Source organism: Pimephales promelas, chromosome 3 (genome assembly GCF_988280905.1).
Source record: "Pimephales promelas chromosome 3, fPimPro1.hap1.1, whole genome shotgun sequence".
NCBI lineage: Eukaryota > Metazoa > Chordata > Actinopteri > Cypriniformes > Leuciscidae > Pimephales > Pimephales promelas.
The window spans coordinates 47,252,775-47,268,779 of record NC_142771.1 but is presented as its reverse complement, the minus strand read 5'-3'; the positions used below and the strand labels follow the sequence as shown (position 1 = coordinate 47,268,779).

Here is a 16,005-nt window from a genome sequence, read left to right as displayed (position 1 = left end):
GTAAACTACATAAAGCTTACAGCACCTGGTATTCCCAGGCGGTCTCCCATCCAAGTACTAACCAGGCCCGACCCTGCTTAGCTTCCGAGATCAGACGAGTTCGGGCGTTCTCAAGGTGGTATGGCCGTAAGCGAAATCTGCAGCCAAAATTGGGCTATTTGAAGAAGAAAAAAAAGAGACTCTTTCAGGCTTTCTTAAGAAACTGAGAGACTATTTCAGGAATTTTGAGGGGGAAAAAAGACAATTTAGGATTTTTGAAACATTTCATTGACTCTTTTTTTTTTTTTTTTTTTTAAACAATAAAGCTTACAGCACCTGGTATTCCCAGGCGGTCTCCCATCCAAGTACTAACCAGGCCCGACCCTGCTTAGCTTCCGAGATCAGACGAGTTCGGGCGTTCTCAAGGTGGTATGGCCGTAAGCGAAATCTGCTGCCAAAATTGGGCTATTTGAATGGTTAGAACATTAGGGTAGTAAACTACATAAAGCTTACAGCACCTGGTATTCCCAGGCGGTCTCCCATCCAAGTACTAACCAGGCCCGACCCTGCTTAGCTTCCGAGATCAGACGAGTTCGGGCGTTCTCAAGGTGGTATGGCCGTAAGCGAAATCTGCTGCCAAAATTGGGCTATTTGAATGGTTAGAACATTAGGGTAGTAAACTACATAAAGCTTACAGCACCTGGTATTCCCAGGCGGTCTCCCATCCAAGTACTAACCAGGCCCGACCCTGCTTAGCTTCCGAGATCAGACGAGTTCGGGCGTTCTCAAGGTGGTATGGCCGTAAGCGAAATCTCCTGCCAAAATTGGGCTATTTGAATGGTTAGAACATTAGGGTAGTAAACTACATAAAGCTTACAGCACCTGGTATTCCCAGGCGGTCTCCCATCCAAGTACTAACCAGGCCCGACCCTGCTTAGCTTCCGAGATCAGACGAGTTCGGGCGTTCTCAAGGTGGTATGGCCGTAAGCGAAATCTGCTGCCAAAATTGGGCTATTTGAATGGTTAGAACATTAGGGTAGTAAACTACATAAAGCTTACAGCACCTGGTATTCCCAGGCGGTCTCCCATCCAAGTACTAACCAGGCCCGACCCTGCTTAGCTTCCGAGATCAGACGAGTTCGGGCGTTCTCAAGGTGGTATGGCCGTAAGCGAAATCTGCTGCCAAAATTGGGCTATTTGAATGGTTAGAACATTAGGGTAGTAAACTACATAAAGCTTACAGCACCTGGTATTCCCAGGCGGTCTCCCATCCAAGTACTAACCAGGCCCGACCCTGCTTAGCTTCCGAGATCAGACGAGTTCGGGCGTTCTCAAGGTGGTATGGCCGTAAGCGAAATCTGCAGCCAAAATTGGGCTATTTGAAGAAGAAAAAAAAGAGACTCTTTCAGGCTTTCTTAAGAAACTGAGAGACTATTTCAGGAATTTTGAGGGGGAAAAAAGACAATTTAGGATTTTTGAAACATTTCATTGACTCTTTTTTTTTTTTTTTTTTTTTAAACAATAAAGCTTACAGCACCTGGTATTCCCAGGCGGTCTCCCATCCAAGTACTAACCAGGCCCGACCCTGCTTAGCTTCCGAGATCAGACGAGTTCGGGCGTTCTCAAGGTGGTATGGCCGTAAGCGAAATCTGCTGCCAAAATTGGGCTATTTGAATGGTTAGAACATTAGGGTAGTAAACTACATAAAGCTTACAGCACCTGGTATTCCCAGGCGGTCTCCCATCCAAGTACTAACCAGGCCCGACCCTGCTTAGCTTCCGAGATCAGACGAGTTCGGGCGTTCTCAAGGTGGTATGGCCGTAAGCGAAATCTGCTGCCAAAATTGGGCTATTTGAATGGTTAGAACATTAGGGTAGTAAACTACATAAAGCTTACAGCACCTGGTATTCCCAGGCGGTCTCCCATCCAAGTACTAACCAGGCCCGACCCTGCTTAGCTTCCGAGATCAGACGAGTTCGGGCGTTCTCAAGGTGGTATGGCCGTAAGCGAAATCTGCAGCCAAAATTGGGCTATTTGAAGAAGAAAAAAAAGAGACTCTTTCAGGCTTTCTGAAGAAACTGAGAGACTATTTCAGGAATTTTGAGGGGAAAAAAGACAATTTAGGATTTTTGAAACATTTCATTGACTCTTTTTTTTTTTTTTTTTTTTTAAACAATAAAGCTTACAGCACCTGGTATTCCCAGGCGGTCTCCCATCCAAGTACTAACCAGGCCCGACCCTGCTTAGCTTCCGAGATCAGACGAGTTCGGGCATTCTCAAGGTGGTATGGCCGTAAGCGAAATCTGCTGCCAAAATTGGGCTATTTGAATGGTTAGAACATTAGGGTAGTAAACTACATAAAGCTTACAGCACCTGGTATTCCCAGGCGGTCTCCCATCCAAGTACTAACCAGGCCCGACCCTGCTTAGCTTCCGAGATCAGACGAGTTCGGGCGTTCTCAAGGTGGTATGGCCGTAAGCGAAATCTGCTGCCAAAATTGGGCTATTTGAATGGTTAGAACATTAGGGTAGTAAACTACATAAAGCTTACAGCACCTGGTATTCCCAGGCGGTCTCCCATCCAAGTACTAACCAGGCCCGACCCTGCTTAGCTTCCGAGATCAGACGAGTTCGAGCGTTCTCAAGGTGGTATGGCCGTAAGCGAAATCTGCTGCCAAAATTGGGCTATTTGAATGGTTAGAACATTAGGGTAGTAAACTACATAAAGCTTACAGCACCTGGTATTCCCAGGCGGTCTCCCATCCAAGTACTAACCAGGCCCGACCCTGCTTAGCTTCCGAGATCAGACGAGTTCGGGCGTTCTCAAGGTGGTATGGCCGTAAGCGAAATCTGCTGCCAAAATTGGGCTATTTGAATGGTTAGAACATTAGGGTAGTAAACTACATAAAGCTTACAGCACCTGGTATTCCCAGGCGGTCTCCCATCCAAGTACTAACCAGGCCCGACCCTGCTTAGCTTCCGAGATCAGACGAGTTCGGGCGTTCTCAAGGTGGTATGGCCGTAAGCGAAATCTGCTGCCAAAATTGGGCTATTTGAATGGTTAGAACATTAGGGTAGTAAACTACATAAAGCTTACAGCACCTGGTATTCCCAGGCGGTCTCCCATCCAAGTACTAACCAGGCGCGACCCTGCTTAGCTTCCGAGATCAGACGAGTTCGGGCGTTCTCAAGGTGGTATGGCCGTAAGCGAAATCTGCTGCCAAAATTGGGCTATTTGAATGGTTTGAACATTAGGGTAGTAAACTACATAAAGCTTACAGCACCTGGTATTCCCAGGCGGTCTCCCATCCAAGTACTAACCAGGCCCGACCCTGCTTAGCTTCCGAGATCAGACGAGTTCGGGCGTTCTCAAGGTGGTATGGCCGTAAGCGAAATCTGCTGCCAAAATTGGGCTATTTGAATGGTTAGAACATTAGGGTAGTAAACTACATAAAGCTTACAGCACCTGGTATTCCCAGGCGGTCTCCCATCCAAGTACTAACCAGGCCCGACCCTGCTTAGCTTCCGAGATCAGACGAGTTCGGGCGTTCTCAAGGTGGTATGGCCGTAAGCGAAATCTGCAGCCAAAATTGGGCTATTTGAAGAAGAAAAAAAAGAGACTCTTTCAGGCTTTCTGAAGAAACTGAGAGACTATTTCAGGAATTTTGAGGGGAAAAAAGACAATTTAGGATTTTTGAAACATTTCATTGACTCTTTTTTTTTTTTTTTTTTTAAACAATAAAGCTTACAGCACCTGGTATTCCCAGGCGGTCTCCCATCCAAGTACTAACCAGGCCCGACCCTGCTTAGCTTCCGAGATCAGACGAGTTCGGGCGTTCTCAAGGTGGTATGGCCGTAAGCGAAATCTGCTGCCAAAATTGGGCTATTTGAATGGTTAGAACATTAGGGTAGTAAACTACATAAAGCTTACAGCACCTGGTATTCCCAGGCGGTCTCCCATCCAAGTACTAACCAGGCCCGACCCTGCTTAGCTTCCGAGATCAGACGAGTTCGGGCGTTCTCAAGGTGGTATGGCCGTAAGCGAAATCTGCTGCCAAAATTGGGCTATTTGAATGGTTAGAACATTAGGGTAGTAAACTACATAAAGCTTACAGCACCTGGTATTCCCAGGCGGTCTCCCATCCAAGTACTAACCAGGCCCGACCCTGCTTAGCTTCCGAGATCAGACGAGTTCGGGCGTTCTCAAGGTGGTATGGCCGTAAGCGAAATCTGCTGCCAAAATTGGGCTATTTGAATGGTTAGAACATTAGGGTAGTAAACTACATAAAGGTTACAGCACCTGGTATTCCCAGGCGGTCTCCCATCCAAGTACTAACCAGGCCCGACCCTGCTTAGCTTCCGAGATCAGACGAGTTCGGGCGTTCTCAAGGTGGTATGGCCGTAAGCGAAATCTGCTGCCAAAATTGGGCTATTTGAATGGTTAGAACATTAGGGTAGTAAACTACATTAAGCTTACAGCACCTGGTATTCCCAGGCGGTCTCCCATCCAAGTACTAACCAGGCCCGACCCTGCTTAGCTTCCGAGATCAGACGAGTTCGGGCGTTCTCAAGGTGGTATGGCCGTAAGCGAAATCTGCTGCCAAAATTGGGCTATTTGAATGGTTAGAACATTAGGGTAGTAAACTACATAAAGCTTACAGCACCTGGTATTCCCAGGCGGTCTCCCATCCAAGTACTAACCAGGCCCGACCCTGCTTAGCTTCCGAGATCAGACGAGTTCGGGCGTTCTCAAGGTGGTATGGCCGTAAGCGAAATCTGCTGCCAAAATTGGGCTATTTGAATGGTTAGAACATTAGGGTAGTAAACTACATAAAGCTTACAGCACCTGGTATTCCCAGGCGGTCTCCCATCCAAGTACTAACCAGGCCCGACCCTGCTTAGCTTCCGAGATCAGACGAGTTCGGGCGTTCTCAAGGTGGTATGGCCGTAAGCGAAATCTGCAGCCAAAATTGGGCTATTTGAAGAAGAAAAAAAAGAGACTCTTTCAGGCTTTCTTAAGAAACTGAGAGACTATTTCAGGAATTTTGAGGGGGAAAAAAGACAATTTAGGATTTTTGAAACATTTCATTGACTCTTTTTTTTTTTTTTTTTTTTTAAACAATAAAGCTTACAGCACCTGGTATTCCCAGGCGGTCTCCCATCCAAGTACTAACCAGGCCCGACCCTGCTTAGCTTCCGAGATCAGACGAGTTCGGGCGTTCTCAAGGTGGTATGGCCGTAAGCGAAATCTGCTGCCAAAATTGGGCTATTTGAATGGTTAGAACATTAGGGTAGTAAACTACATAAAGCTTACAGCACCTGGTATTCCCAGGCGGTCTCCCATCCAAGTACTAACCAGGCCCGACCCTGCTTAGCTTCCGAGATCAGACGAGTTCGGGCGTTCTCAAGGTGGTATGGCCGTAAGCGAAATCTGCTGCCAAAATTGGGCTATTTGAATGGTTAGAACATTAGGGTAGTAAACTACATAAAGCTTACAGCACCTGGTATTCCCAGGCGGTCTCCCATCCAAGTACTAACCAGGCCCGACCCTGCTTAGCTTCCGAGATCAGACGAGTTCGAGCGTTCTCAAGGTGGTATGGCCGTAAGCGAAATCTGCTGCCAAAATTGGGCTATTTGAATGGTTAGAACATTAGGGTAGTAAACTACATAAAGCTTACAGCACCTGGTATTCCCAGGCGGTCTCCCATCCAAGTACTAACCAGGCCCGACCCTGCTTAGCTTCCGAGATCAGACGAGTTCGGGCGTTCTCAAGGTGGTATGGCCGTAAGCGAAATCTGCTGCCAAAATTGGGCTATTTGAATGGTTAGAACATTAGGGTAGTAAACTACATAAAGCTTACAGCACCTGGTATTCCCAGGCGGTCTCCCATCCAAGTACTAACCAGGCCCGACCCTGCTTAGCTTCCGAGATCAGACGAGTTCGGGCGTTCTCAAGGTGGTATGGCCGTAAGCGAAATCTGCTGCCAAAATTGGGCTATTTGAATGGTTAGAACATTAGGGTAGTAAACTACATAAAGCTTACAGCACCTGGTATTCCCAGGCGGTCTCCCATCCAAGTACTAACCAGGCGCGACCCTGCTTAGCTTCCGAGATCAGACGAGTTCGGGCGTTCTCAAGGTGGTATGGCCGTAAGCGAAATCTGCTGCCAAAATTGGGCTATTTGAATGGTTAGAACATTAGGGTAGTAAACTACATAAAGCTTACAGCACCTGGTATTCCCAGGCGGTCTCCCATCCAAGTACTAACCAGGCCCGACCCTGCTTAGCTTCCGAGATCAGACGAGTTCGGGCGTTCTCAAGGTGGTATGGCCGTAAGCGAAATCTGCTGCCAAAATTGGGCTATTTGAATGGTTAGAACATTAGGGTAGTAAACTACATAAAGCTTACAGCACCTGGTATTCCCAGGCGGTCTCCCATCCAAGTACTAACCAGGCCCGACCCTGCTTAGCTTCCGAGATCAGACGAGTTCGGGCGTTCTCAAGGTGGTATGGCCTTAAGCGAAATCTGCAGCCAAAATTGGGCTATTTGAAGAAGAAAAAAAAGAGACTCTTTCAGGCTTTCTGAAGAAACTGAGAGACTATTTCAGGAATTTTGAGGGGAAAAAAGACAATTTAGGATTTTTGAAACATTTCATTGACTCTTTTTTTTTTTTTTTTTTTAAACAATAAAGCTTACAGCACCTGGTATTCCCAGGCGGTCTCCCATCCAAGTACTAACCAGGCCCGACCCTGCTTAGCTTCCGAGATCAGACGAGTTCGGGCGTTCTCAAGGTGGTATGGCCGTAAGCGAAATCTGCTGCCAAAATTGGGCTATTTGAATGGTTAGAACATTAGGGTAGTAAACTACATAAAGCTTACAGCACCTGGTATTCCCAGGCGGTCTCCCATCCAAGTACTAACCAGGCCCGACCCTGCTTAGCTTCCGAGATCAGACGAGTTCGGGCGTTCTCAAGGTGGTATGGCCGTAAGCGAAATCTGCTGCCAAAATTGGGCTATTTGAATGGTTAGAACATTAGGGTAGTAAACTACATAAAGCTTACAGCACCTGGTATTCCCAGGCGGTCTCCCATCCAAGTACTAACCAGGCCCGACCCTGCTTAGCTTCCGAGATCAGACGAGTTCGGGCGTTCTCAAGGTGGTATGGCCGTAAGCGAAATCTGCTGCCAAAATTGGGCTATTTGAATGGTTAGAACATTAGGGTAGTAAACTACATAAAGGTTACAGCACCTGGTATTCCCAGGCGGTCTCCCATCCAAGTACTAACCAGGCCCGACCCTGCTTAGCTTCCGAGATCAGACGAGTTCGGGCGTTCTCAAGGTGGTATGGCCGTAAGCGAAATCTGCTGCCAAAATTGGGCTATTTGAATGGTTAGAACATTAGGGTAGTAAACTACATAAAGCTTACAGCACCTGGTATTCCCAGGCGGTCTCCCATCCAAGTACTAACCAGGCCCGACCCTGCTTAGCTTCCGAGATCAGACGAGTTCGGGCGTTCTCAAGGTGGTATGGCCGTAAGCGAAATCTGCTGCCAAAATTGGGCTATTTGAATGGTTAGAACATTAGGGTAGTAAACTACATAAAGCTTACAGCACCTGGTATTCCCAGGCGGTCTCCCATCCAAGTACTAACCAGGCCCGACCCTGCTTAGCTTCCGAGATCAGACGAGTTCGGGCGTTCTCAAGGTGGTATGGCCGTAAGCGAAATCTGCTGCCAAAATTGGGCTATTTGAATGGTTAGAACATTAGGGTAGTAAACTACATTAAGCTTACAGCACCTGGTATTCCCAGGCGGTCTCCCATCCAAGTACTAACCAGGCCCGACCCTGCTTAGCTTCCGAGATCAGACGAGTTCGGGCGTTCTCAAGGTGGTATGGCCGTAAGCGAAATCTGCTGCCAAAATTGGGCTATTTGAATGGTTAGAACATTAGGGTAGTAAACTACATAAAGCTTACAGCACCTGGTATTCCCAGGCGGTCTCCCATCCAAGTACTAACCAGGCCCGACCCTGCTTAGCTTCCGAGATCAGACGAGTTCGGGCGTTCTCAAGGTGGTATGGCCGTAAGCGAAATCTGCTGCCAAAATTGGGCTATTTGAATGGTTAGAACATTAGGGTAGTAAACTACATAAAGCTTACAGCACCTGGTATTCCCAGGCGGTCTCCCATCCAAGTACTAACCAGGCCCGACCCTGCTTAGCTTCCGAGATCAGACGAGTTCGGGCGTTCTCAAGGTGGTATGGCCGTAAGCGAAATCTGCAGCCAAAATTGGGCTATTTGAAGAAGAAAAAAAAGAGACTCTTTCAGGCTTTCTTAAGAAACTGAGAGACTATTTCAGGAATTTTGAGGGGGAAAAAGGACAATTTAGGATTTTTGAAACATTTCATTGACTCTTTTTTTTTTTTTTTTTTTTTAAACAATAAAGCTTACAGCACCTGGTATTCCCAGGCGGTCTCCCATCCAAGTACTAACCAGGCCCGACCCTGCTTAGCTTCCGAGATCAGACGAGTTCGGGCGTTCTCAAGGTGGTATGGCCGTAAGCGAAATCTGCTGCCAAAATTGGGCTATTTGAATGGTTAGAACATTAGGGTAGTAAACTACATAAAGCTTACAGCACCTGGTATTCCCAGGCGGTCTCCCATCCAAGTACTAACCAGGCCCGACCCTGCTTAGCTTCCGAGATCAGACGAGTTCGGGCGTTCTCAAGGTGGTATGGCCGTAAGCGAAATCTGCTGCCAAAATTGGGCTATTTGAATGGTTAGAACATTAGGGTAGTAAACTACATAAAGCTTACAGCACCTGGTATTCCCAGGCGGTCTCCCATCCAAGTACTAACCAGGCCCGACCCTGCTTAGCTTCCGAGATCAGACGAGTTCGGGCGTTCTCAAGGTGGTATGGCCGTAAGCGAAATCTCCTGCCAAAATTGGGCTATTTGAATGGTTAGAACATTAGGGTAGTAAACTACATAAAGCTTACAGCACCTGGTATTCCCAGGCGGTCTCCCATCCAAGTACTAACCAGGCCCGACCCTGCTTAGCTTCCGAGATCAGACGAGTTCGGGCGTTCTCAAGGTGGTATGGCCGTAAGCGAAATCTGCTGCCAAAATTGGGCTATTTGAATGGTTAGAACATTAGGGTAGTAAACTACATAAAGCTTACAGCACCTGGTATTCCCAGGCGGTCTCCCATCCAAGTACTAACCAGGCCCGACCCTGCTTAGCTTCCGAGATCAGACGAGTTCGGGCGTTCTCAAGGTGGTATGGCCGTAAGCGAAATCTGCTGCCAAAATTGGGCTATTTGAATGGTTAGAACATTAGGGTAGTAAACTACATAAAGCTTACAGCACCTGGTATTCCCAGGCGGTCTCCCATCCAAGTACTAACCAGGCCCGACCCTGCTTAGCTTCCGAGATCAGACGAGTTCGGGCGTTCTCAAGGTGGTATGGCCGTAAGCGAAATCTACAGCCAAAATTGGGCTATTTGAAGAAGAAAAAAAAGAGACTCTTTCAGGCTTTCTTAAGAAACTGAGAGACTATTTCAGGAATTTTGAGGGGGAAAAAAGACAATTTAGGATTTTTGAAACATTTCATTGACTCTTTTTTTTTTTTTTTTTTTTTTAAACAATAAAGCTTACAGCACCTGGTATTCCCAGGCGGTCTCCCATCCAAGTACTAACCAGGCCCGACCCTGCTTAGCTTCCGAGATCAGACGAGTTCGGGCGTTCTCAAGGTGGTATGGCCGTAAGCGAAATCTGCTGCCAAAATTGGGCTATTTGAATGGTTAGAACATTAGGGTAGTAAACTACATAAAGCTTACAGCACCTGGTATTCCCAGGCGGTCTCCCATCCAAGTACTAACCAGGCCCGACCCTGCTTAGCTTCCGAGATCAGACGAGTTCGGGCGTTCTCAAGGTGGTATGGCCGTAAGCGAAATCTGCTGCCAAAATTGGGCTATTTGAATGGTTAGAACATTAGGGTAGTAAACTACATAAAGCTTACAGCACCTGGTATTCCCAGGCGGTCTCCCATCCAAGTACTAACCAGGCCCGACCCTGCTTAGCTTCCGAGATCAGACGAGTTCGGGCGTTCTCAAGGTGGTATGGCCGTAAGCGAAATCTGCAGCCAAAATTGGGCTATTTGAAGAAGAAAAAAAAGAGACTCTTTCAGGCTTTCTGAAGAAACTGAGAGACTATTTCAGGAATTTTGAGGGGAAAAAAGACAATTTAGGATTTTTGAAACATTTCATTGACTCTTTTTTTTTTTTTTTTTTTTTAAACAATAAAGCTTACAGCACCTGGTATTCCCAGGCGGTCTCCCATCCAAGTACTAACCAGGCCCGACCCTGCTTAGCTTCCGAGATCAGACGAGTTCGGGCATTCTCAAGGTGGTATGGCCGTAAGCGAAATCTGCTGCCAAAATTGGGCTATTTGAATGGTTAGAACATTAGGGTAGTAAACTACATAAAGCTTACAGCACCTGGTATTCCCAGGCGGTCTCCCATCCAAGTACTAACCAGGCCCGACCCTGCTTAGCTTCCGAGATCAGACGAGTTCGGGCGTTCTCAAGGTGGTATGGCCGTAAGCGAAATCTGCTGCCAAAATTGGGCTATTTGAATGGTTAGAACATTAGGGTAGTAAACTACATAAAGCTTACAGCACCTGGTATTCCCAGGCGGTCTCCCATCCAAGTACTAACCAGGCCCGACCCTGCTTAGCTTCCGAGATCAGACGAGTTCGAGCGTTCTCAAGGTGGTATGGCCGTAAGCGAAATCTGCTGCCAAAATTGGGCTATTTGAATGGTTAGAACATTAGGGTAGTAAACTACATAAAGCTTACAGCACCTGGTATTCCCAGGCGGTCTCCCATCCAAGTACTAACCAGGCCCGACCCTGCTTAGCTTCCGAGATCAGACGAGTTCGGGCGTTCTCAAGGTGGTATGGCCGTAAGCGAAATCTGCTGCCAAAATTGGGCTATTTGAATGGTTAGAACATTAGGGTAGTAAACTACATAAAGCTTACAGCACCTGGTATTCCCAGGCGGTCTCCCATCCAAGTACTAACCAGGCCCGACCCTGCTTAGCTTCCGAGATCAGACGAGTTCGGGCGTTCTCAAGGTGGTATGGCCGTAAGCGAAATCTGCTGCCAAAATTGGGCTATTTGAATGGTTAGAACATTAGGGTAGTAAACTACATAAAGCTTACAGCACCTGGTATTCCCAGGCGGTCTCCCATCCAAGTACTAACCAGGCGCGACCCTGCTTAGCTTCCGAGATCAGACGAGTTCGGGCGTTCTCAAGGTGGTATGGCCGTAAGCGAAATCTGCTGCCAAAATTGGGCTATTTGAATGGTTTGAACATTAGGGTAGTAAACTACATAAAGCTTACAGCACCTGGTATTCCCAGGCGGTCTCCCATCCAAGTACTAACCAGGCCCGACCCTGCTTAGCTTCCGAGATCAGACGAGTTCGGGCGTTCTCAAGGTGGTATGGCCGTAAGCGAAATCTGCTGCCAAAATTGGGCTATTTGAATGGTTAGAACATTAGGGTAGTAAACTACATAAAGCTTACAGCACCTGGTATTCCCAGGCGGTCTCCCATCCAAGTACTAACCAGGCCCGACCCTGCTTAGCTTCCGAGATCAGACGAGTTCGGGCGTTCTCAAGGTGGTATGGCCGTAAGCGAAATCTGCAGCCAAAATTGGGCTATTTGAAGAAGAAAAAAAAGAGACTCTTTCAGGCTTTCTGAAGAAACTGAGAGACTATTTCAGGAATTTTGAGGGGAAAAAAGACAATTTAGGATTTTTGAAACATTTCATTGACTCTTTTTTTTTTTTTTTTTTTAAACAATAAAGCTTACAGCACCTGGTATTCCCAGGCGGTCTCCCATCCAAGTACTAACCAGGCCCGACCCTGCTTAGCTTCCGAGATCAGACGAGTTCGGGCGTTCTCAAGGTGGTATGGCCGTAAGCGAAATCTGCTGCCAAAATTGGGCTATTTGAATGGTTAGAACATTAGGGTAGTAAACTACATAAAGCTTACAGCACCTGGTATTCCCAGGCGGTCTCCCATCCAAGTACTAACCAGGCCCGACCCTGCTTAGCTTCCGAGATCAGACGAGTTCGGGCGTTCTCAAGGTGGTATGGCCGTAAGCGAAATCTGCTGCCAAAATTGGGCTATTTGAATGGTTAGAACATTAGGGTAGTAAACTACATAAAGCTTACAGCACCTGGTATTCCCAGGCGGTCTCCCATCCAAGTACTAACCAGGCCCGACCCTGCTTAGCTTCCGAGATCAGACGAGTTCGGGCGTTCTCAAGGTGGTATGGCCGTAAGCGAAATCTGCTGCCAAAATTGGGCTATTTGAATGGTTAGAACATTAGGGTAGTAAACTACATAAAGGTTACAGCACCTGGTATTCCCAGGCGGTCTCCCATCCAAGTACTAACCAGGCCCGACCCTGCTTAGCTTCCGAGATCAGACGAGTTCGGGCGTTCTCAAGGTGGTATGGCCGTAAGCGAAATCTGCTGCCAAAATTGGGCTATTTGAATGGTTAGAACATTAGGGTAGTAAACTACATTAAGCTTACAGCACCTGGTATTCCCAGGCGGTCTCCCATCCAAGTACTAACCAGGCCCGACCCTGCTTAGCTTCCGAGATCAGACGAGTTCGGGCGTTCTCAAGGTGGTATGGCCGTAAGCGAAATCTGCTGCCAAAATTGGGCTATTTGAATGGTTAGAACATTAGGGTAGTAAACTACATAAAGCTTACAGCACCTGGTATTCCCAGGCGGTCTCCCATCCAAGTACTAACCAGGCCCGACCCTGCTTAGCTTCCGAGATCAGACGAGTTCGGGCGTTCTCAAGGTGGTATGGCCGTAAGCGAAATCTGCTGCCAAAATTGGGCTATTTGAATGGTTAGAACATTAGGGTAGTAAACTACATAAAGCTTACAGCACCTGGTATTCCCAGGCGGTCTCCCATCCAAGTACTAACCAGGCCCGACCCTGCTTAGCTTCCGAGATCAGACGAGTTCGGGCGTTCTCAAGGTGGTATGGCCGTAAGCGAAATCTGCAGCCAAAATTGGGCTATTTGAAGAAGAAAAAAAAGAGACTCTTTCAGGCTTTCTTAAGAAACTGAGAGACTATTTCAGGAATTTTGAGGGGGAAAAAAGACAATTTAGGATTTTTGAAACATTTCATTGACTCTTTTTTTTTTTTTTTTTTTTTAAACAATAAAGCTTACAGCACCTGGTATTCCCAGGCGGTCTCCCATCCAAGTACTAACCAGGCCCGACCCTGCTTAGCTTCCGAGATCAGACGAGTTCGGGCGTTCTCAAGGTGGTATGGCCGTAAGCGAAATCTGCTGCCAAAATTGGGCTATTTGAATGGTTAGAACATTAGGGTAGTAAACTACATAAAGCTTACAGCACCTGGTATTCCCAGGCGGTCTCCCATCCAAGTACTAACCAGGCCCGACCCTGCTTAGCTTCCGAGATCAGACGAGTTCGGGCGTTCTCAAGGTGGTATGGCCGTAAGCGAAATCTGCTGCCAAAATTGGGCTATTTGAATGGTTAGAACATTAGGGTAGTAAACTACATAAAGCTTACAGCACCTGGTATTCCCAGGCGGTCTCCCATCCAAGTACTAACCAGGCCCGACCCTGCTTAGCTTCCGAGATCAGACGAGTTCGAGCGTTCTCAAGGTGGTATGGCCGTAAGCGAAATCTGCTGCCAAAATTGGGCTATTTGAATGGTTAGAACATTAGGGTAGTAAACTACATAAAGCTTACAGCACCTGGTATTCCCAGGCGGTCTCCCATCCAAGTACTAACCAGGCCCGACCCTGCTTAGCTTCCGAGATCAGACGAGTTCGGGCGTTCTCAAGGTGGTATGGCCGTAAGCGAAATCTGCTGCCAAAATTGGGCTATTTGAATGGTTAGAACATTAGGGTAGTAAACTACATAAAGCTTACAGCACCTGGTATTCCCAGGCGGTCTCCCATCCAAGTACTAACCAGGCCCGACCCTGCTTAGCTTCCGAGATCAGACGAGTTCGGGCGTTCTCAAGGTGGTATGGCCGTAAGCGAAATCTGCTGCCAAAATTGGGCTATTTGAATGGTTAGAACATTAGGGTAGTAAACTACATAAAGCTTACAGCACCTGGTATTCCCAGGCGGTCTCCCATCCAAGTACTAACCAGGCGCGACCCTGCTTAGCTTCCGAGATCAGACGAGTTCGGGCGTTCTCAAGGTGGTATGGCCGTAAGCGAAATCTGCTGCCAAAATTGGGCTATTTGAATGGTTAGAACATTAGGGTAGTAAACTACATAAAGCTTACAGCACCTGGTATTCCCAGGCGGTCTCCCATCCAAGTACTAACCAGGCCCGACCCTGCTTAGCTTCCGAGATCAGACGAGTTCGGGCGTTCTCAAGGTGGTATGGCCGTAAGCGAAATCTGCTGCCAAAATTGGGCTATTTGAATGGTTAGAACATTAGGGTAGTAAACTACATAAAGCTTACAGCACCTGGTATTCCCAGGCGGTCTCCCATCCAAGTACTAACCAGGCCCGACCCTGCTTAGCTTCCGAGATCAGACGAGTTCGGGCGTTCTCAAGGTGGTATGGCCTTAAGCGAAATCTGCAGCCAAAATTGGGCTATTTGAAGAAGAAAAAAAAGAGACTCTTTCAGGCTTTCTGAAGAAACTGAGAGACTATTTCAGGAATTTTGAGGGGAAAAAAGACAATTTAGGATTTTTGAAACATTTCATTGACTCTTTTTTTTTTTTTTTTTTTAAACAATAAAGCTTACAGCACCTGGTATTCCCAGGCGGTCTCCCATCCAAGTACTAACCAGGCCCGACCCTGCTTAGCTTCCGAGATCAGACGAGTTCGGGCGTTCTCAAGGTGGTATGGCCGTAAGCGAAATCTGCTGCCAAAATTGGGCTATTTGAATGGTTAGAACATTAGGGTAGTAAACTACATAAAGCTTACAGCACCTGGTATTCCCAGGCGGTCTCCCATCCAAGTACTAACCAGGCCCGACCCTGCTTAGCTTCCGAGATCAGACGAGTTCGGGCGTTCTCAAGGTGGTATGGCCGTAAGCGAAATCTGCTGCCAAAATTGGGCTATTTGAATGGTTAGAACATTAGGGTAGTAAACTACATAAAGCTTACAGCACCTGGTATTCCCAGGCGGTCTCCCATCCAAGTACTAACCAGGCCCGACCCTGCTTAGCTTCCGAGATCAGACGAGTTCGGGCGTTCTCAAGGTGGTATGGCCGTAAGCGAAATCTGCTGCCAAAATTGGGCTATTTGAATGGTTAGAACATTAGGGTAGTAAACTACATAAAGGTTACAGCACCTGGTATTCCCAGGCGGTCTCCCATCCAAGTACTAACCAGGCCCGACCCTGCTTAGCTTCCGAGATCAGACGAGTTCGGGCGTTCTCAAGGTGGTATGGCCGTAAGCGAAATCTGCTGCCAAAATTGGGCTATTTGAATGGTTAGAACATTAGGGTAGTAAACTACATAAAGCTTACAGCACCTGGTATTCCCAGGCGGTCTCCCATCCAAGTACTAACCAGGCCCGACCCTGCTTAGCTTCCGAGATCAGACGAGTTCGGGCGTTCTCAAGGTGGTATGGCCGTAAGCGAAATCTGCTGCCAAAATTGGGCTATTTGAATGGTTAGAACATTAGGGTAGTAAACTACATAAAGCTTACAGCACCTGGTATTCCCAGGCGGTCTCCCATCCAAGTACTAACCAGGCCCGACCCTGCTTAGCTTCCGAGATCAGACGAGTTCGGGCGTTCTCAAGGTGGTATGGCCGTAAGCGAAATCTGCTGCCAAAATTGGGCTATTTGAATGGTTAGAACATTAGGGTAGTAAACTACATAAAGGTTACAGCACCTGGTATTCCCAGGCGGTCTCCCATCCAAGTACTAACCAGGCCCGACCCTGCTTAGCTTCCGAGATCAGACGAGTTCGGGCGTTCTCAAGGTGGTATGGCCGTAAGCGAAATCTGCTGCCAAAATT

The 16,005-nt window shown here is 47.4% G+C and overlaps 81 non-coding genes across 81 annotated transcripts; all 81 read right to left on the bottom strand.

The window, feature by feature from the left end:
• Positions 1-13: 13 nt before the first annotated feature.
• LOC148994493 (5S ribosomal RNA) lies at positions 14-132 on the bottom strand. The gene has a single exon (XR_016160049.1). It is a non-coding gene; the product is annotated as a 5S ribosomal RNA (ribosomal RNA).
• Positions 133-303: 171 nt separating this feature from the next.
• LOC148994492 (5S ribosomal RNA) lies at positions 304-422 on the bottom strand. Its single transcript, XR_016160048.1, has one exon. It is a non-coding gene; the product is annotated as a 5S ribosomal RNA (ribosomal RNA).
• A 63-nt stretch (positions 423-485) lies between these two features.
• Positions 486-604, bottom strand: LOC148994491 (5S ribosomal RNA). Its single transcript, XR_016160047.1, has one exon. It is a non-coding gene; the product is annotated as a 5S ribosomal RNA (ribosomal RNA).
• A 63-nt stretch (positions 605-667) lies between these two features.
• On the bottom strand, positions 668-786 carry LOC148994490 (5S ribosomal RNA). The gene has a single exon (XR_016160046.1). It is a non-coding gene; the product is annotated as a 5S ribosomal RNA (ribosomal RNA).
• Positions 787-849: 63 nt separating this feature from the next.
• LOC148994489 (5S ribosomal RNA) lies at positions 850-968 on the bottom strand. Its single transcript, XR_016160045.1, has one exon. It is a non-coding gene; the product is annotated as a 5S ribosomal RNA (ribosomal RNA).
• Positions 969-1,031: 63 nt separating this feature from the next.
• Positions 1,032-1,150, bottom strand: LOC148994488 (5S ribosomal RNA). Its single transcript, XR_016160044.1, has one exon. It is a non-coding gene; the product is annotated as a 5S ribosomal RNA (ribosomal RNA).
• Positions 1,151-1,213: 63 nt separating this feature from the next.
• On the bottom strand, positions 1,214-1,332 carry LOC148994487 (5S ribosomal RNA). Its single transcript, XR_016160042.1, has one exon. It is a non-coding gene; the product is annotated as a 5S ribosomal RNA (ribosomal RNA).
• Positions 1,333-1,504: 172 nt separating this feature from the next.
• On the bottom strand, positions 1,505-1,623 carry LOC148994486 (5S ribosomal RNA). Its single transcript, XR_016160041.1, has one exon. It is a non-coding gene; the product is annotated as a 5S ribosomal RNA (ribosomal RNA).
• Positions 1,624-1,686: 63 nt separating this feature from the next.
• On the bottom strand, positions 1,687-1,805 carry LOC148994485 (5S ribosomal RNA). Its single transcript, XR_016160040.1, has one exon. It is a non-coding gene; the product is annotated as a 5S ribosomal RNA (ribosomal RNA).
• Positions 1,806-1,868: 63 nt separating this feature from the next.
• LOC148994484 (5S ribosomal RNA) lies at positions 1,869-1,987 on the bottom strand. Its single transcript, XR_016160039.1, has one exon. It is a non-coding gene; the product is annotated as a 5S ribosomal RNA (ribosomal RNA).
• Positions 1,988-2,158: 171 nt separating this feature from the next.
• On the bottom strand, positions 2,159-2,277 carry LOC148994483 (5S ribosomal RNA). The gene has a single exon (XR_016161409.1). It is a non-coding gene; the product is annotated as a 5S ribosomal RNA (ribosomal RNA).
• A 63-nt stretch (positions 2,278-2,340) lies between these two features.
• Positions 2,341-2,459, bottom strand: LOC148994482 (5S ribosomal RNA). The gene has a single exon (XR_016160038.1). It is a non-coding gene; the product is annotated as a 5S ribosomal RNA (ribosomal RNA).
• A 63-nt stretch (positions 2,460-2,522) lies between these two features.
• Positions 2,523-2,641, bottom strand: LOC148994481 (5S ribosomal RNA). Its single transcript, XR_016161872.1, has one exon. It is a non-coding gene; the product is annotated as a 5S ribosomal RNA (ribosomal RNA).
• Positions 2,642-2,704: 63 nt separating this feature from the next.
• Positions 2,705-2,823, bottom strand: LOC148994480 (5S ribosomal RNA). The gene has a single exon (XR_016160037.1). It is a non-coding gene; the product is annotated as a 5S ribosomal RNA (ribosomal RNA).
• Positions 2,824-2,886: 63 nt separating this feature from the next.
• Positions 2,887-3,005, bottom strand: LOC148994479 (5S ribosomal RNA). Its single transcript, XR_016160036.1, has one exon. It is a non-coding gene; the product is annotated as a 5S ribosomal RNA (ribosomal RNA).
• Positions 3,006-3,068: 63 nt separating this feature from the next.
• Positions 3,069-3,187, bottom strand: LOC148994478 (5S ribosomal RNA). Its single transcript, XR_016163351.1, has one exon. It is a non-coding gene; the product is annotated as a 5S ribosomal RNA (ribosomal RNA).
• A 63-nt stretch (positions 3,188-3,250) lies between these two features.
• On the bottom strand, positions 3,251-3,369 carry LOC148994477 (5S ribosomal RNA). The gene has a single exon (XR_016160035.1). It is a non-coding gene; the product is annotated as a 5S ribosomal RNA (ribosomal RNA).
• Positions 3,370-3,432: 63 nt separating this feature from the next.
• Positions 3,433-3,551, bottom strand: LOC148994476 (5S ribosomal RNA). Its single transcript, XR_016160034.1, has one exon. It is a non-coding gene; the product is annotated as a 5S ribosomal RNA (ribosomal RNA).
• Positions 3,552-3,720: 169 nt separating this feature from the next.
• On the bottom strand, positions 3,721-3,839 carry LOC148994475 (5S ribosomal RNA). Its single transcript, XR_016160033.1, has one exon. It is a non-coding gene; the product is annotated as a 5S ribosomal RNA (ribosomal RNA).
• Positions 3,840-3,902: 63 nt separating this feature from the next.
• Positions 3,903-4,021, bottom strand: LOC148994474 (5S ribosomal RNA). Its single transcript, XR_016160031.1, has one exon. It is a non-coding gene; the product is annotated as a 5S ribosomal RNA (ribosomal RNA).
• Positions 4,022-4,084: 63 nt separating this feature from the next.
• LOC148994473 (5S ribosomal RNA) lies at positions 4,085-4,203 on the bottom strand. The gene has a single exon (XR_016160030.1). It is a non-coding gene; the product is annotated as a 5S ribosomal RNA (ribosomal RNA).
• A 63-nt stretch (positions 4,204-4,266) lies between these two features.
• On the bottom strand, positions 4,267-4,385 carry LOC148994472 (5S ribosomal RNA). Its single transcript, XR_016163062.1, has one exon. It is a non-coding gene; the product is annotated as a 5S ribosomal RNA (ribosomal RNA).
• Positions 4,386-4,448: 63 nt separating this feature from the next.
• LOC148994471 (5S ribosomal RNA) lies at positions 4,449-4,567 on the bottom strand. Its single transcript, XR_016160029.1, has one exon. It is a non-coding gene; the product is annotated as a 5S ribosomal RNA (ribosomal RNA).
• A 63-nt stretch (positions 4,568-4,630) lies between these two features.
• Positions 4,631-4,749, bottom strand: LOC148994470 (5S ribosomal RNA). The gene has a single exon (XR_016160028.1). It is a non-coding gene; the product is annotated as a 5S ribosomal RNA (ribosomal RNA).
• Positions 4,750-4,812: 63 nt separating this feature from the next.
• LOC148994469 (5S ribosomal RNA) lies at positions 4,813-4,931 on the bottom strand. Its single transcript, XR_016160027.1, has one exon. It is a non-coding gene; the product is annotated as a 5S ribosomal RNA (ribosomal RNA).
• Positions 4,932-5,103: 172 nt separating this feature from the next.
• LOC148994468 (5S ribosomal RNA) lies at positions 5,104-5,222 on the bottom strand. Its single transcript, XR_016160026.1, has one exon. It is a non-coding gene; the product is annotated as a 5S ribosomal RNA (ribosomal RNA).
• A 63-nt stretch (positions 5,223-5,285) lies between these two features.
• LOC148994467 (5S ribosomal RNA) lies at positions 5,286-5,404 on the bottom strand. The gene has a single exon (XR_016160025.1). It is a non-coding gene; the product is annotated as a 5S ribosomal RNA (ribosomal RNA).
• A 63-nt stretch (positions 5,405-5,467) lies between these two features.
• LOC148994466 (5S ribosomal RNA) lies at positions 5,468-5,586 on the bottom strand. The gene has a single exon (XR_016161871.1). It is a non-coding gene; the product is annotated as a 5S ribosomal RNA (ribosomal RNA).
• Positions 5,587-5,649: 63 nt separating this feature from the next.
• On the bottom strand, positions 5,650-5,768 carry LOC148994465 (5S ribosomal RNA). The gene has a single exon (XR_016160024.1). It is a non-coding gene; the product is annotated as a 5S ribosomal RNA (ribosomal RNA).
• A 63-nt stretch (positions 5,769-5,831) lies between these two features.
• On the bottom strand, positions 5,832-5,950 carry LOC148994464 (5S ribosomal RNA). Its single transcript, XR_016160023.1, has one exon. It is a non-coding gene; the product is annotated as a 5S ribosomal RNA (ribosomal RNA).
• Positions 5,951-6,013: 63 nt separating this feature from the next.
• Positions 6,014-6,132, bottom strand: LOC148994463 (5S ribosomal RNA). Its single transcript, XR_016163349.1, has one exon. It is a non-coding gene; the product is annotated as a 5S ribosomal RNA (ribosomal RNA).
• Positions 6,133-6,195: 63 nt separating this feature from the next.
• Positions 6,196-6,314, bottom strand: LOC148994462 (5S ribosomal RNA). Its single transcript, XR_016160022.1, has one exon. It is a non-coding gene; the product is annotated as a 5S ribosomal RNA (ribosomal RNA).
• Positions 6,315-6,377: 63 nt separating this feature from the next.
• On the bottom strand, positions 6,378-6,496 carry LOC148994461 (5S ribosomal RNA). Its single transcript, XR_016163460.1, has one exon. It is a non-coding gene; the product is annotated as a 5S ribosomal RNA (ribosomal RNA).
• Positions 6,497-6,665: 169 nt separating this feature from the next.
• On the bottom strand, positions 6,666-6,784 carry LOC148994460 (5S ribosomal RNA). The gene has a single exon (XR_016160020.1). It is a non-coding gene; the product is annotated as a 5S ribosomal RNA (ribosomal RNA).
• A 63-nt stretch (positions 6,785-6,847) lies between these two features.
• On the bottom strand, positions 6,848-6,966 carry LOC148994459 (5S ribosomal RNA). Its single transcript, XR_016160019.1, has one exon. It is a non-coding gene; the product is annotated as a 5S ribosomal RNA (ribosomal RNA).
• A 63-nt stretch (positions 6,967-7,029) lies between these two features.
• On the bottom strand, positions 7,030-7,148 carry LOC148994458 (5S ribosomal RNA). The gene has a single exon (XR_016160018.1). It is a non-coding gene; the product is annotated as a 5S ribosomal RNA (ribosomal RNA).
• Positions 7,149-7,211: 63 nt separating this feature from the next.
• On the bottom strand, positions 7,212-7,330 carry LOC148994457 (5S ribosomal RNA). Its single transcript, XR_016163061.1, has one exon. It is a non-coding gene; the product is annotated as a 5S ribosomal RNA (ribosomal RNA).
• Positions 7,331-7,393: 63 nt separating this feature from the next.
• LOC148994456 (5S ribosomal RNA) lies at positions 7,394-7,512 on the bottom strand. The gene has a single exon (XR_016160017.1). It is a non-coding gene; the product is annotated as a 5S ribosomal RNA (ribosomal RNA).
• A 63-nt stretch (positions 7,513-7,575) lies between these two features.
• On the bottom strand, positions 7,576-7,694 carry LOC148994455 (5S ribosomal RNA). The gene has a single exon (XR_016160016.1). It is a non-coding gene; the product is annotated as a 5S ribosomal RNA (ribosomal RNA).
• Positions 7,695-7,757: 63 nt separating this feature from the next.
• On the bottom strand, positions 7,758-7,876 carry LOC148994454 (5S ribosomal RNA). The gene has a single exon (XR_016160015.1). It is a non-coding gene; the product is annotated as a 5S ribosomal RNA (ribosomal RNA).
• Positions 7,877-7,939: 63 nt separating this feature from the next.
• Positions 7,940-8,058, bottom strand: LOC148994453 (5S ribosomal RNA). The gene has a single exon (XR_016160014.1). It is a non-coding gene; the product is annotated as a 5S ribosomal RNA (ribosomal RNA).
• A 63-nt stretch (positions 8,059-8,121) lies between these two features.
• On the bottom strand, positions 8,122-8,240 carry LOC148994452 (5S ribosomal RNA). Its single transcript, XR_016160013.1, has one exon. It is a non-coding gene; the product is annotated as a 5S ribosomal RNA (ribosomal RNA).
• A 172-nt stretch (positions 8,241-8,412) lies between these two features.
• On the bottom strand, positions 8,413-8,531 carry LOC148994451 (5S ribosomal RNA). The gene has a single exon (XR_016160012.1). It is a non-coding gene; the product is annotated as a 5S ribosomal RNA (ribosomal RNA).
• A 63-nt stretch (positions 8,532-8,594) lies between these two features.
• LOC148994450 (5S ribosomal RNA) lies at positions 8,595-8,713 on the bottom strand. The gene has a single exon (XR_016160011.1). It is a non-coding gene; the product is annotated as a 5S ribosomal RNA (ribosomal RNA).
• Positions 8,714-8,776: 63 nt separating this feature from the next.
• LOC148994449 (5S ribosomal RNA) lies at positions 8,777-8,895 on the bottom strand. The gene has a single exon (XR_016160009.1). It is a non-coding gene; the product is annotated as a 5S ribosomal RNA (ribosomal RNA).
• A 63-nt stretch (positions 8,896-8,958) lies between these two features.
• Positions 8,959-9,077, bottom strand: LOC148994448 (5S ribosomal RNA). The gene has a single exon (XR_016160008.1). It is a non-coding gene; the product is annotated as a 5S ribosomal RNA (ribosomal RNA).
• A 63-nt stretch (positions 9,078-9,140) lies between these two features.
• Positions 9,141-9,259, bottom strand: LOC148994447 (5S ribosomal RNA). Its single transcript, XR_016160007.1, has one exon. It is a non-coding gene; the product is annotated as a 5S ribosomal RNA (ribosomal RNA).
• A 63-nt stretch (positions 9,260-9,322) lies between these two features.
• On the bottom strand, positions 9,323-9,441 carry LOC148994446 (5S ribosomal RNA). The gene has a single exon (XR_016160006.1). It is a non-coding gene; the product is annotated as a 5S ribosomal RNA (ribosomal RNA).
• A 173-nt stretch (positions 9,442-9,614) lies between these two features.
• Positions 9,615-9,733, bottom strand: LOC148994445 (5S ribosomal RNA). The gene has a single exon (XR_016160005.1). It is a non-coding gene; the product is annotated as a 5S ribosomal RNA (ribosomal RNA).
• A 63-nt stretch (positions 9,734-9,796) lies between these two features.
• Positions 9,797-9,915, bottom strand: LOC148994444 (5S ribosomal RNA). The gene has a single exon (XR_016160004.1). It is a non-coding gene; the product is annotated as a 5S ribosomal RNA (ribosomal RNA).
• Positions 9,916-9,978: 63 nt separating this feature from the next.
• Positions 9,979-10,097, bottom strand: LOC148994443 (5S ribosomal RNA). Its single transcript, XR_016160003.1, has one exon. It is a non-coding gene; the product is annotated as a 5S ribosomal RNA (ribosomal RNA).
• A 171-nt stretch (positions 10,098-10,268) lies between these two features.
• Positions 10,269-10,387, bottom strand: LOC148994442 (5S ribosomal RNA). The gene has a single exon (XR_016161408.1). It is a non-coding gene; the product is annotated as a 5S ribosomal RNA (ribosomal RNA).
• A 63-nt stretch (positions 10,388-10,450) lies between these two features.
• On the bottom strand, positions 10,451-10,569 carry LOC148994441 (5S ribosomal RNA). The gene has a single exon (XR_016160002.1). It is a non-coding gene; the product is annotated as a 5S ribosomal RNA (ribosomal RNA).
• Positions 10,570-10,632: 63 nt separating this feature from the next.
• Positions 10,633-10,751, bottom strand: LOC148994440 (5S ribosomal RNA). Its single transcript, XR_016161870.1, has one exon. It is a non-coding gene; the product is annotated as a 5S ribosomal RNA (ribosomal RNA).
• Positions 10,752-10,814: 63 nt separating this feature from the next.
• LOC148994439 (5S ribosomal RNA) lies at positions 10,815-10,933 on the bottom strand. The gene has a single exon (XR_016160001.1). It is a non-coding gene; the product is annotated as a 5S ribosomal RNA (ribosomal RNA).
• Positions 10,934-10,996: 63 nt separating this feature from the next.
• Positions 10,997-11,115, bottom strand: LOC148994438 (5S ribosomal RNA). The gene has a single exon (XR_016160000.1). It is a non-coding gene; the product is annotated as a 5S ribosomal RNA (ribosomal RNA).
• A 63-nt stretch (positions 11,116-11,178) lies between these two features.
• LOC148994437 (5S ribosomal RNA) lies at positions 11,179-11,297 on the bottom strand. The gene has a single exon (XR_016163348.1). It is a non-coding gene; the product is annotated as a 5S ribosomal RNA (ribosomal RNA).
• Positions 11,298-11,360: 63 nt separating this feature from the next.
• LOC148994436 (5S ribosomal RNA) lies at positions 11,361-11,479 on the bottom strand. Its single transcript, XR_016159998.1, has one exon. It is a non-coding gene; the product is annotated as a 5S ribosomal RNA (ribosomal RNA).
• Positions 11,480-11,542: 63 nt separating this feature from the next.
• On the bottom strand, positions 11,543-11,661 carry LOC148994435 (5S ribosomal RNA). The gene has a single exon (XR_016159997.1). It is a non-coding gene; the product is annotated as a 5S ribosomal RNA (ribosomal RNA).
• A 169-nt stretch (positions 11,662-11,830) lies between these two features.
• Positions 11,831-11,949, bottom strand: LOC148994434 (5S ribosomal RNA). Its single transcript, XR_016159996.1, has one exon. It is a non-coding gene; the product is annotated as a 5S ribosomal RNA (ribosomal RNA).
• Positions 11,950-12,012: 63 nt separating this feature from the next.
• LOC148994433 (5S ribosomal RNA) lies at positions 12,013-12,131 on the bottom strand. The gene has a single exon (XR_016159995.1). It is a non-coding gene; the product is annotated as a 5S ribosomal RNA (ribosomal RNA).
• Positions 12,132-12,194: 63 nt separating this feature from the next.
• On the bottom strand, positions 12,195-12,313 carry LOC148994432 (5S ribosomal RNA). Its single transcript, XR_016159994.1, has one exon. It is a non-coding gene; the product is annotated as a 5S ribosomal RNA (ribosomal RNA).
• Positions 12,314-12,376: 63 nt separating this feature from the next.
• Positions 12,377-12,495, bottom strand: LOC148994431 (5S ribosomal RNA). The gene has a single exon (XR_016163060.1). It is a non-coding gene; the product is annotated as a 5S ribosomal RNA (ribosomal RNA).
• Positions 12,496-12,558: 63 nt separating this feature from the next.
• Positions 12,559-12,677, bottom strand: LOC148994430 (5S ribosomal RNA). Its single transcript, XR_016159993.1, has one exon. It is a non-coding gene; the product is annotated as a 5S ribosomal RNA (ribosomal RNA).
• Positions 12,678-12,740: 63 nt separating this feature from the next.
• Positions 12,741-12,859, bottom strand: LOC148994429 (5S ribosomal RNA). Its single transcript, XR_016159992.1, has one exon. It is a non-coding gene; the product is annotated as a 5S ribosomal RNA (ribosomal RNA).
• Positions 12,860-12,922: 63 nt separating this feature from the next.
• Positions 12,923-13,041, bottom strand: LOC148994428 (5S ribosomal RNA). Its single transcript, XR_016159991.1, has one exon. It is a non-coding gene; the product is annotated as a 5S ribosomal RNA (ribosomal RNA).
• A 172-nt stretch (positions 13,042-13,213) lies between these two features.
• Positions 13,214-13,332, bottom strand: LOC148994427 (5S ribosomal RNA). The gene has a single exon (XR_016159990.1). It is a non-coding gene; the product is annotated as a 5S ribosomal RNA (ribosomal RNA).
• A 63-nt stretch (positions 13,333-13,395) lies between these two features.
• LOC148994426 (5S ribosomal RNA) lies at positions 13,396-13,514 on the bottom strand. Its single transcript, XR_016159989.1, has one exon. It is a non-coding gene; the product is annotated as a 5S ribosomal RNA (ribosomal RNA).
• A 63-nt stretch (positions 13,515-13,577) lies between these two features.
• On the bottom strand, positions 13,578-13,696 carry LOC148994425 (5S ribosomal RNA). Its single transcript, XR_016161869.1, has one exon. It is a non-coding gene; the product is annotated as a 5S ribosomal RNA (ribosomal RNA).
• A 63-nt stretch (positions 13,697-13,759) lies between these two features.
• LOC148994424 (5S ribosomal RNA) lies at positions 13,760-13,878 on the bottom strand. Its single transcript, XR_016159987.1, has one exon. It is a non-coding gene; the product is annotated as a 5S ribosomal RNA (ribosomal RNA).
• Positions 13,879-13,941: 63 nt separating this feature from the next.
• LOC148994423 (5S ribosomal RNA) lies at positions 13,942-14,060 on the bottom strand. Its single transcript, XR_016159986.1, has one exon. It is a non-coding gene; the product is annotated as a 5S ribosomal RNA (ribosomal RNA).
• Positions 14,061-14,123: 63 nt separating this feature from the next.
• Positions 14,124-14,242, bottom strand: LOC148994422 (5S ribosomal RNA). The gene has a single exon (XR_016163347.1). It is a non-coding gene; the product is annotated as a 5S ribosomal RNA (ribosomal RNA).
• Positions 14,243-14,305: 63 nt separating this feature from the next.
• Positions 14,306-14,424, bottom strand: LOC148994421 (5S ribosomal RNA). Its single transcript, XR_016159985.1, has one exon. It is a non-coding gene; the product is annotated as a 5S ribosomal RNA (ribosomal RNA).
• Positions 14,425-14,487: 63 nt separating this feature from the next.
• On the bottom strand, positions 14,488-14,606 carry LOC148994420 (5S ribosomal RNA). Its single transcript, XR_016163459.1, has one exon. It is a non-coding gene; the product is annotated as a 5S ribosomal RNA (ribosomal RNA).
• Positions 14,607-14,775: 169 nt separating this feature from the next.
• On the bottom strand, positions 14,776-14,894 carry LOC148994419 (5S ribosomal RNA). The gene has a single exon (XR_016159984.1). It is a non-coding gene; the product is annotated as a 5S ribosomal RNA (ribosomal RNA).
• Positions 14,895-14,957: 63 nt separating this feature from the next.
• Positions 14,958-15,076, bottom strand: LOC148994418 (5S ribosomal RNA). The gene has a single exon (XR_016159983.1). It is a non-coding gene; the product is annotated as a 5S ribosomal RNA (ribosomal RNA).
• Positions 15,077-15,139: 63 nt separating this feature from the next.
• LOC148994417 (5S ribosomal RNA) lies at positions 15,140-15,258 on the bottom strand. The gene has a single exon (XR_016159981.1). It is a non-coding gene; the product is annotated as a 5S ribosomal RNA (ribosomal RNA).
• A 63-nt stretch (positions 15,259-15,321) lies between these two features.
• On the bottom strand, positions 15,322-15,440 carry LOC148994416 (5S ribosomal RNA). Its single transcript, XR_016163059.1, has one exon. It is a non-coding gene; the product is annotated as a 5S ribosomal RNA (ribosomal RNA).
• A 63-nt stretch (positions 15,441-15,503) lies between these two features.
• Positions 15,504-15,622, bottom strand: LOC148994415 (5S ribosomal RNA). Its single transcript, XR_016159980.1, has one exon. It is a non-coding gene; the product is annotated as a 5S ribosomal RNA (ribosomal RNA).
• A 63-nt stretch (positions 15,623-15,685) lies between these two features.
• On the bottom strand, positions 15,686-15,804 carry LOC148994414 (5S ribosomal RNA). Its single transcript, XR_016159979.1, has one exon. It is a non-coding gene; the product is annotated as a 5S ribosomal RNA (ribosomal RNA).
• Positions 15,805-15,867: 63 nt separating this feature from the next.
• LOC148994413 (5S ribosomal RNA) lies at positions 15,868-15,986 on the bottom strand. The gene has a single exon (XR_016163058.1). It is a non-coding gene; the product is annotated as a 5S ribosomal RNA (ribosomal RNA).
• Between the last annotated feature and the right edge of the window lie 19 nt (positions 15,987-16,005).